Genomic DNA, 12,228 nt, shown 5'->3' on the forward strand with positions numbered 1-12,228 from the left:
CCCCAACCCCCCTTCACCCTGGGGGCCCGCAACGGGCCCCCAAAGAAAAGACCGTATGCCGTTCCACAGCAGAAAAGCCGCCGCGGAAAGGCATGTGTTCTGCCCCATCCTAATATGGCTGGCGGTGTCTGATAGACACCGCCCCCATATTAGAGCTTTTCCGCCGCGGCCATCCTAATCTGGCGGGGGGTCTTTAGAGGCACCGCAGCGGTGAATGCGCATCCTCCGGGCTGGCGGTGGCTTCTGCGGCCCGGAGGATGCGGATTCACCGCGATCCTAATCGGCTCCTAAATTGGAGACTCTTTTTGGGTTGCTGCCCCACTTTCATTAAATAGGATTTGGAGTTATTTATTGCCAAGTCCTGATCAGTCATGGACCTAGAAAATACTGGTAAAAGAGATTGCACAGTGCACACCCTTTGCAGTCCTGGATATAAGAACAGCTTTGTCTGCATATATCAGATTGGGAATACCACGCTGCCCTACACAAGGGTCATCAACTCCAGTTGCTCTTATTACAGTATGCAAAACATTGATGTAGAAATTAAACAAAAATGGAGCCAAAATGCATCCTTGCCTTACTCCCCTCTTAATCTCAAGGTCCCTAGTGACCCGCAGATCCTGAGAGAACCTGATATTAGCCTTGGTTGATTTACGCATGTCCTCTAGGAAATTAACAATACTGTTATCCACCCCCATTGCCCTCATGGACTGCCACAATTTAACCCTATTACCGCAATCATGTGTGGAGGACAAGTCCATGAAGGCAAGGTGGATAGTGCCAGGGCTTGCAACAGTATATTTGCTCAGTATCATAGATAGATTAGGACACTGAGCAACAGTAGAACATCCCGACCGGAATCCATACTGGACATCCGACCGGATCTCATGCTCCTCCGCCCAAGTTGATAATCTCTGCAAAAGAATACGACCTACAACCTTAACCACTGAGACAATGAGGGAGATTGGCCTGTAACAATGAGTACTGTTCCTGTCACCCTTCTTGAAAACAGGGACTATGGTGGAAGAGGCCCAAGACTGAGGACAGCCATTCTTTGCCACTGTGTTAAACACTGCCTCCACGGCCCATAACGGAGGGTTGGACTTAAATAAATCCAGAGGAATGCCATCTGGACCTGGTGTTTTATTAGTGGACAGCCCTGTGTTACCAGCCTTGACCTCAAAACATCAGTCAAATATAGATTTAAAGTGAAGCACCCACTCCTCCTCAGTGAAGTGTGAGTCTAAGGCCCCCCCACTTCCAGACCAAGGAGTGGTTGATTCACAACGTTCCAAAACCTGGAGCTGTTCCTAAGAATGCTTGAATCAATCAGCTCCCTCCACGCCTCCTCCTTCAGTGCACCCTTCCATCCGACCAGAGCTGACTTATATTCTTTACTACAAACACATACCTCGGTTTGAATTCTTGGTTTTGCTGACAGAGCTTCCCTCAGCTTCTTTGCTGCCTTAGAGCAATGAGAGTCAAACGCTCTGGGGCCGTGGACAGCAGTTCTACTCGCCGGGACACTTACGATTTCACCAACTGTACACGCTATTGATTCGTATGCGCCAATAATCGCATTAGGGGAGGAATCTGCAGCTATGCATAGTGCTAACTCAGGAGCACAGGATACATTTACTTCACTGTAAAATGTATCTGGGGAAATCTGAGACTATTTAAGTCTCTGTTTGCCCTAAGTCAGTCCCAGTGCACCTCGCCAATTTGTGCAGATAATGTCACAACATGTAAACACATAGTGGGTTGTGGTCACTAAACTCACTCTCCATAATATTAAAACATGAAATAAGGGTTGCAGAGAAGAAGAAATTAAAATGAAATCTATAAACAAACCCCTGCCACGTCCTTTAAAAGTTGGCACAGGGAATTTGGTTTACAGGGCAGTTAAGGACATCAAAGCCACCATGTCCAATTCGTTTATCATATTATTCAACATGAATGATGTTCAAAGTGATATATGCTTTGATACAAGAGGAAACATCGCAAGCATCAACTAACAGATCCAAAGAGCAAAACATCAAACAACTAATATACTTATCAAAACGGGAGATAAATCAACACCTACACGCGAGTACGCTAATTAAATATCATAGGGCACAGAGAATACCCCGTGGATTACGCATCGCATTAAAGCCATCACTTTGTAAGAATGCCAAAAGGTTCCAGGAAAAGTGGTATGCAATACTTAATAAATGCTCTCTAGACATGATACTACTTATTGTTGAAGAATTGTCCAATATATTAGAGGAATTATCAAAAGAAATTGTGTAGGTCACAAATGAATTAACCAACATGGTAGAAGAATAGTCAAAGATTCTAGAGAATATTAACACTCAAATGTCAAAACACTCCCAGGAGATTAACAAGCGTAAAATACGAAAATATAAAAGAGACACACTGGATTACAAACTTGGGGAAGTGTACACATGGGCTGAGATATACGCCCAAAAGAGAAGGAATCGCCACAACACACAAAGTACTCATACGTCATCATCAGGCAGTGAAAATACAGAGAGACCACCATGGAGATTTCCCCAAGTAAGAACAATGGGCCCAACAGAGACAACACCACAAGCTCGAGATGAAACACCACACCAGTCTACATCGGGACAGCCATTTTTAGAATTAGGCCAAGGAACAACAGACGACCCAGGAGGGGAAAAGGAAAAAGAAAAAGAACATCCGAACACTCGAAGTAGCATACAGTCAAAAAAGGACAAGAAGAAAACACTGAAGGAAACCTAGTGATCAACATATCAGACTATCAATTAACAACAGAAGAATTAAAACTATTACAAAAAGGAACCTCATCTGTTCCAACCACCGACAGTAACATTTTGAATGTGAAATCAGCCTTTTCAAACTAATGAGAAAGCTCCGGCTTCGCAACTTCTTTGATAATGTATTACAAGACCAAAGGCCTAACATAGACCAAGATGAACTATTAGGATTGAGGAGCAAAAGTACCTACATGGCCCCCACCAGCCACAAAACCTTAGATCTATATGAAACTTTGGTGAAACAAGATCTTCCAAAAATAAATTTCAACAAAAAGAAGTTTGGAAACATCACACAAAAAGATAGGCGCACACTCAAAAAATTGGCAAAGAATCCAAATATAGTATTTCAAAAAGCTGACAAAGGTGGCGTCCTAATACTAACGAACACAGAACATTATGAAAACCGAGTTAGGGAACATATAATGGATAAGAACTTGTATATGAAATTGGACAATAACCCCACCAATTAATTTTCACAACAACTAAAGACCATTGTAGACAGAGCAGTTGAGATGGGTACCATAAAAGACAAAACAAGAGCTTTCCTTTTGAAGCTTAATCCGAAAAGCCCGGTACTCTACATGGTACCCAAAATCCACAAGACTGTCACAGATCCACCAGTTAGACCCATAGTCTCAACATGTGGAAGCATTCACGAACCGGTTGGTCAGTTTGTCTGCAGATATCTCCAACCTAGTGACAAGAAAATGACATCGTATTTAAAAGACACCACTGATTTCTTAATTAGACTTCAAAACATAAGTTAGCAAGAAGAGGAAAACCTCATACTTTGTACAGCTGATGTAAAAGCTCTTTATACATCGATCCCTCATAATATGGGACTGGAAGCAGTGGAACACACCTTACTACATTCAGATTTAGAAACAACTATGCAAAAATGTATCATGGAATTGGTTTATTTTTCATTGTACCATAGTTATTTTCAATGGAAGGAGGAGTGGTTCCTCCAATTACATAGTACATCCATGGGAAAGTGTATGGCGCCCTCATATGCTAATCTCGTTATGGAACGATTTGAAGAGGAGCACATTTTGTCCAATCAAGACTGGCAAGATCACATCATTCTGTATCTAAGATACATCGATGATATCTTGCTGCTATGGAACGGCACAAAGGAAGAGGTCGCAACTGTTTTTGAAACATGGAACACATTCAATACATATCTTCAGTTTACCACTAAAATATCACTGACACAAATCACATTTTTAGATGTACTGGTTCGCAAAACAGCAAAAGGCTTGAAGACAGATATTTACCTCTAAGAAACGGACAGAAACAACATTCTACATTACTCAAGTCATCACCAAACATCTCTCAAATCTCACTTACCAACATCCCAAATGATGAGAATCAAAAGAATAGTATCAGACACCAACAAGGTGAACTCGAGGATCAATGAAATGGCTGAAAGATTTACAAACAGACGATATCCCCTATCAATTTTGGAAAAAGCCATCAAGAAATGTCAATCAATGCCACAGGAGAAAGCCTTAAACCCGACTAGAAAACAAGAAAACACCAGGACAGTGGTGGTATCAAGATTTTATATATCAAGCAATCAATGTTAAAAAATCATCACGAAACATTGGCCAATGTTAGCAATGGAGCCAGATTTCAACCAAGCATTTGCACAAGCTCCAATTTTCGCATACACAAGAGATCGGAACTTAGGAGAAATAATAAAACAAAAAAAACATGAAATCCAATCCTACTGTGGTACCAGACCGTGTTCAAATTGTCAAAATTGTAATAACATCATTCGTGGAACAACCATCACCCATCCAATGAATGGCTACAACATCAAGCTTCGGGTAACTGCGACTTGTGAAACCACAAACGTTGTTTATCCACTCAAATGTCCTTGTGGCAAAATATATGTGGGGAAAACAGAGAGGAAGATACGTCTAAGAATTAATGAACACAAATCCAACAGCAGGACTGGCAAGATGAAATCGTCAGTTGCCATACACTTTCTGGAAGAAAAACACAATGTTGCTCAACTGAGAATTTTGATCTTAGAAACAATTGTGAAAAAGGAAGGTAGAGATAACAATAAACACCTATTGAGATGTGAGAACTTTTGGATCATGAAACTACAGTCACACAGACCACATGGTCTGAATGAGAGAATTGAATATTCCTGCTACCTTTAAGTACCAGGACTCATGGTTTTGCCCCTAGGATCAGCATGTTGTTGCTATTTTTAACTATGCATGATAATGTATTTGTCTTCAACACATTCCATAATACATTTAAACACTCATAAACACAGGTTTATTTTGAGATATTTTTCAAATTTAATTTTTTTTAACTTTATATTCACTCAGCACTAACATTCATACAGCAATTTTCATATTCCGTGACCTAAACATATAAAATATTGAGCCATATTCACTATCATTGAACATGGCAGAACATAGATAAAGACTCCTTAAGATTTATGAAAAAATACCAGTGCACATCCCTTCTAGTTACTTTTATCCAATCGGCATCCTGCCACGACAATCCAATAATTCCAATCTCCTTGCAGTCCACAAATATACATGCAAAGTGTTCATTCGTATTCAATATTCTTTATTATTGATTCCTTTCTTGCCACACCGTCACAGCCGACGCGCGTTTTGCCCTCCGCGGGCTTTTTCAAGGCAAAATATTGTATGGTGAGCAGTATATATTCGCAAGAGTCAATAATTATCGCAGAACCTGTTGAGCATTAGTCCTTTAAGCCTTTAGTTTTGTACACCAAGGATTTGTCAGTATGATTTCTATGTAGATGATCCATTCATGTGTCGATAATCAAGTTACTGTACGCTATCTGGAGCCTTGATAAGTTCCATCGCCATAGCGAGTTTGTTTGGCGTTCGCAAGGCGTCCTTCTTCCGCGTTCGCCTTCCCAGAAACCCTGGCATGGATTCGCGGGTAACCGTCTAGGAAGGCTGTCAATCTTTAATACAAGTAAGTCTCAACTCTCGTCATAGAAGCGCACTTAAGGAACCCGACTGTAACTCTTGTTTACAATCCTGATGACCAACACATTCTGAAAATGATGGGTTCATTTTTCCACAGTCATTCCTATGAACTACAAACCCCGAACTTCGGAATGTGAGTAATGCGATAGGCATTAGAACCGCTCTGTTCACAATACTAAAATCGTCTTTTCACAATCGTTTTTCTCACGAGCACAGCACATGATTAAACTCCCTCACCATCTATAAACACGGCACTTAAAATTCGTTTCAAAATTTGGTTTGGACTTAAAATTTCATTTCGCACAACACTCTTGCTCTCACAGTTTTTATTCACATATGTTTTTCAGAGGCATGGGTATATATGTACACAAACCATTTCAATCATGCATGATATGTTGAAGGAAAATACTATTATACATATGGTCTACACAGCAGGCCTTGTATCATTTATGAATTATGATTTAATTTAAATTCTAGATTGATCTCCCTGATGAAGAGCATTCCATGCTCGAAATGCATTGGAGGGTTTCAGACATAAGAAAGCGTTGTTGATGTAAAACTGATGCTTGGAAAATGGATTATGATTGAAATTAATGAAAAATAAAAAGAATAAAAAAGCAAATTTTAAATGAAAAACAAGAATTGGATTCATCAATCTTTTTGAAAACACATTGGATACAATTCGGAGTAACCCAGCTCGCTTGGAAGCACAGACCACTGATCACCAAAGTGAAACCCCCCATGTGGGGGCATCCCACCTCGGAAATACAGGATAGTATTGGGTTACCACAGGGATGTATGTTAAAATCACCAGAAACTAGGAGGTTATGTATGATAGGGCCAAAAGATTATCTTATAAATGCTCCCACGGTGGTAATATTACAAGCGCCATAAGGACAGGCCACCGAATTATAGAAGTTAATAAGGCCCCATCTGATGTCCCCCCTTTTGGCTGACAATGCCAAGATTCCTGGGTTTGTGGTTGTCACAACCTGAATCTGTCAATTGACAGCCACTGATATGTATACAACTAGACCATCCTTGGGTCTTCCACAGACCGAAGGAGTGGCTGGGACAAAATAAGCCTTATAACCTTCCAAAAATAGATCGCAATCTACTGACCATGTTGCTTGAAGGCTAATTACTGAAAATTGCTTCACAAATCGCACCCTCAATGGGTCTTGGAGCTTATTTACCAGCCCTGCGATATTCCAGGATAATGTTTTTTAGATCTCTCACCTGTGGGCCTCTCAACTACCTCTACTATTGACTGGGTATAGACAACAGGCTCAATCTCTGGGGGCATTGAGATCCTTAGTCAGTGACACTCCTCCAGCCCGGTTAAGACAGAAAATATATTATTTAGCTCCAGTGAGGGGTCAGCACCAGTCTGCCCATCTGTTTCAATGGATGAGTGGGCCCTAGAAATAGGCTTTTGTCTAGGTGCTATTCTATTAGACCACCCACCTCGGGGAAGTGCCCTAGGGGTATTATCAAACATGTCCCTAAGAGGGACTGGTTTGTAAAAATAGTCCAGAGGAAAAACCCTGATGATAGATCCAGAAAGGGGAGCTATGCAGATGTCCCTAGATAGTATCCTGCCCGCAGTGTGGTGGTTATCGAAGTTTACTATAACACAATCATCCAAACCCATTTTTTGCGACCTCCCAATCCAACGCACCCTGCAGGCCATAGAATGTTTTTAGCCACACGGGCACCCAATGTGGTGTTATATGTGAACCAATGAGTTAGTTTGTTTATCAGCTGCCCATAGTTCTCGCTAGCCCATTGGGGGAGAGGGGGAGCGCTCCCCAAAACCACTACATAGGGAGTGGATTCCGGTGGGAGGTCGATAACTGCTAGACTTGTTGGCTGTACCTCCCTTCTTTCTAGCCTCCCAGCCCTTGAAGGCATAGGGGACCCTGCTCTTGTAGGGGACTGACGGGTGCGAGCTTGAATATCAACACTACTGGACATAATGATGTTGGATCTAGTCTTATCTGACACCTCTCTATTTGCAACAGAGCTCACAGGTAAACCTACCCTGTGCCTGTTTTCCTAGTGGCTAAATGATCTCTACTAATATTTGAACTAACTGTCGGTATAACCAACGGTTTGCAGCCAACCGTCCCCTCTAGTTTTAATAATCTAGCTTCTACTGAGTTTATTTTCTGCAGAAGAGGATCCAACAAGGTGGACGTCATAGTTTCAAGCCTGCCCCAGAAATCCCCCTCCTGTGTGCTATCTGCGAAGTGCTCTATTGTTGTCTGGATCGCAGGGGTGGGGGGGGCCCTCTTTGGAATCGTTTACAGAGATGACAGGTAGTGTTTCTTTCCAATTATTCTCTGAGCAGGTTTGCTTGGTTTGCTTGGTTTCAATAGTCCTAGGCTCTTCCTTTTTTTGGAGGGGTATTCATTAGTACAGGTTGGCCTCAATTTAGTTTTCTGCCCTCTGGTCGAAACTTTAGGTTTAACAGGGCTAGATTCTTGGTCAGTAGATGAACAGAAGACAAGGTTTGTCATTGAATCAGGATCAACATATGGGGACTGACTAAGCCGGGATGGAGATACATTAGGGTTGGGTACCATCAAAGATTCCGAGATTGCAGGAGTTAAAGAAAGTCTACCTTGCGACGGTTGGGGCTCAAGAGATAACCTTCTATCAGTGAGCTTTATCTTATTAATGAGGGCTGATTCTGCCCTCAATATAAAGGCATCTAAGGTTCCAACCACACTTTTAGCCATACTCAGCTTACCTTTACTCATGTTAGCCATATAAATACACGCTGTTATAATATCAAATCTCTGTTAAACTGCTTCACAACTTACAAGACGAGGTGCAATAAGCAATGTGCAAAATACAATACAGTACTGGATCACAAACTAAAAAATACAAGGTATTATAACTATCAAAAAGGCGTATATTACCAGGAAAAGTGCAACATGCTTATAGGTTTTTAGCAGCAATAATAATAAAGGTGTTTGGACAAAGTAATGTCACTAAAGTGCAGCATGCGGGACAGTGCCGGGTTCAAAAAAGGCTTGGCCCTGAAATCCATTTGAATCGAGTTCAATATAAAAAGTTTAGTCACACTGTCCCAGGGGGGCGTCAGCTATGCTGGGCTCGGTGGTTTCTGCTTGTTCCCAGGGGGAGGTGGACAAAGAAGATACAGAGTCCTTGATGAGGGAACGTAAAGAAGGCTTTATTTTAATGTAGGAACGTCTCTGGCGGCTCGTTAACCTTTCACGAGCAAAGGCGGCAGAGTCATATGGGGGCTTCTTCGGGATATCCAGGATGCCTTAGAGTGCAGCTGGAACGGTCTTCGTCTCGTCTTCTCTCCTCTCGGGACATGCAAACAAGGGAAAAGAGAGAACTCGTCAGGCCGTCGGTTGTACACTCGTGATAGGGGCCGGGGGTGAGGGACACCAGTGAGGGAGACTTAGTACACTCCGGGCAGACTGTGCTCGTGTGGGAGGGTAGGTGTGCAGGGAAGCATACATCCACTGATACTCGCTCTCACTCTCGGTCCGTAGGTTGGACCCTTTGAGACACCCAACCCGCTACACGCCCCCGTACCTGTTGGAGCCACGCCCCTCCCGTGGGTGCGTGGCAGGGCGAATCGTGGTACCGGTGGCCTCCTGGCTGCGTCTCAGGTCCGGACTTCTCGTCGCTCCGTCGGTCTTCTCCCTCTCGCTTTCGGCTCTCTTCCTGCTCCGTCAGTTCTCCGGCGTCTTCCTCTTCCGGGGAGTTGTCCGTCGCCTCTTTTGCTACGCTCGCTTTTGACCGTCCATCCGGGTCGTCGAGGGGCGGGGCCACGTCCACCCACTGTGGAGTCTTAAAGGTATCGCTGTCTTCGTCCGTAGGCGGCCAGTTGTATAATGGCTCGTTGTTCCACCAGGGATCCGGTCGCTGTGGAGAGGGAAACGTAGCAGGTAACATGGGAGCAGGCTCCCACCAAGCACAATGTTCGTAGTCCTTCCAGCCATCCCCGTTACACAAACCTAATCCACTTGGCCATCGCACATGTGAGTTATGCTGATAGAGGTAGGGTACAGTTGCTGCAGGCAGGTGCAAGGATAGAGATGACAAAAGATGAAGCACACAGTACCTGTTAGCCAATTCCATATGCTAAACAGAAGCCCAAAGTCTTGCGTGAAAGGGTGATGGCCCTGCCCTACCTCTTCCTGGCAATGACAGGCAAGGACGGGCCCGCCCCTGGCCCGGGTTTCTCTTAGTTGTGGCCCGCGGGGAGTGAGGCAGCACTCTAAGCATGGTGGTGGCACCTCCCCCTCGTGAAAGACGGCGGGAGGAAGTGGCAGATGCACCCTGGGACTTGTGGTCACACCAGGGTGAGGTGTGGGGTAACAGTGATGCTGGCAGCAGTAGATAGAACTTCCCGGGAATACGGTCCCACCAGGATGCTGGCAGAGATGCCCCCAAAGTCAGCCTCGAAGCACAGAATCCAAAACAGCAGCAACATAGTTCCAAAGTACGCTGAATGTGCAGACCTTATGAGTGCAGTCTTCTTTTGGTGCAGATCAGGGGTTCCAGCAGGATAGTCCTTCTTCTCTTAATATTTCCAGACAGGGATTTGAGTTATCTTGCTGCTCTCCCATACTTATTCAGAGTTCCTTGGTGTTGAGGAGGGCGGCACCCCATATCAATTGAGTGCAGGGTGTGGGTTAGTTTTTACCCAGAAAGAACTGTTGTTTCAAAATCCAAAATGGAGAAACTTTCTCCTGGCAGGCTAGATCTTGGAAAGCCATCCCACTGGTGTGAATGAGATTCTCTAACACTCTTTTACAGCCCCATCGCTAATCTAAATACTTGGGCTTTTGCCTTCTGGGGGTGCTGAATGTGAGGGTGAGCCTGTGCTGCCCTAAACTGTTATTCTCTCTTTGAGTGCCAGTTTGGCTACCCCACAACCATCATGACTTTTTGCCTGAAGTTTGCAGTCTCCTCAGATGAAATCCTTTGTCTCATAGCTAGGCTACTTCACACCTCATTAAGACAGCTTGGCTCAGCCACCTGTAAGAGGCTGTCCAATTAGCAGATGACTGCGGGAAGGCTGGATTTTGGCTCACAAAAAACATTTGATAACTTATTTTCTGTAATAGTTATAAAATATCTAACAATGGTAAGTTGTTGGATTTTCCTGACTATTATTTTAAGTTTTTGAAATATAATTTTAGCTCACTCCTTTAAATAGTTGTACTTTAATAAAATATTAACATGTTAGCCTATGGAGCCAATGCATTACAATGGAGAAAAATGAAATAGCAATTTTTCCTTTACCAGCAGGTGCAGCCAGTCCATTGGAGCTGAGGGGCCACAGGCCTCCAACTTTTTCCCCTCCCAAACTGTGTCTGTCAGGCCGAACAAAGGTCAGCCTGACAGACACTGTTGACTTTCAGGTCAGGCAGCCAAGAGCCAGACATGAGCTAATTGCGAAGGCTCCTGGCTGCCTGAGCAGAACTTTGCTGGGCTGAGGAAGCCACAGCTCCTGTAGGAGTGACGTCCTCAGCTCAGCAAAGGGCCCTGATGCCCTCCGCTCAGTGACGAAGGGTAGTGTCACTGATTGCCTCGCACATGGGTGCTTCAGTTTTAAGCCCTTAAGTGCCCATGGTCGAGTGTCAATCAGTGACAATTCATCACAGAGTGGGTGGGGTCAGCAGTCAAACTGATCCCATCCCACTCTGTGATAATGTTTGGACAGCTGCCGTCCCTAAGGTCAGCCAATGAGGGAAGGGATCAGTCTCAAGCCTTCTGGAACCTCCGAGGCAGAGCTGACTGCAGGTAAGTGTGTGTTTTGTTTTCTTTTCAATTAATGTTTGGTGCGTACATGCATGCATGTATGTATGAATGTTTGGTAAAGAGTGTTGTGAATGTATGTGTTTGTGGGGATTTGGTTGTGCATGTCTGTGAGTGTTATGTGTATGTGTGCGTGTGAGTGTGCGTGTCCCGTCTGCCCCTTCTTTAAAAACTTAGCAGCCTCCACTGCCCACCAGGGCATATAAAACATGTTTTATAATGTCCATACTTATAGATACAAAGTGCCCTGAACTGGGGGCACCTAGGTGAGATCTTAGGGGTGACGTATCTGAAAGAATAAAATAATTTAAGATCTTGAAAACAAAGTTGAATTTGCATATAATTTCAATTCAAAAGCAGACTGAAAAGCTGGGCTGAGTTTTAAACTGACATCGGGCAAGACAGCGGTTCACACTTAAGTGCATTACATCTACTGGGCCTCTAAACATACACGCACTGCCAAATACTAGGGACCTACAGGTAGGTTGTCAGTGACAGTTGAATTTTTACCTAATTACTGTGTACATTAACTCAGAGCACAAGCCTTGGATCTGGTTAGCAGAGTCCAGGGCACCTACAGAGTCTGAAAATCAGCATCGAGTAGAGGACATGGGGGCAAACAATGGAGG

Source organism: Lissotriton helveticus, chromosome 7 (genome assembly GCF_964261635.1).
Source record: "Lissotriton helveticus chromosome 7, aLisHel1.1, whole genome shotgun sequence".
In the NCBI taxonomy this organism is placed as follows: domain Eukaryota; kingdom Metazoa; phylum Chordata; class Amphibia; order Caudata; family Salamandridae; genus Lissotriton; species Lissotriton helveticus.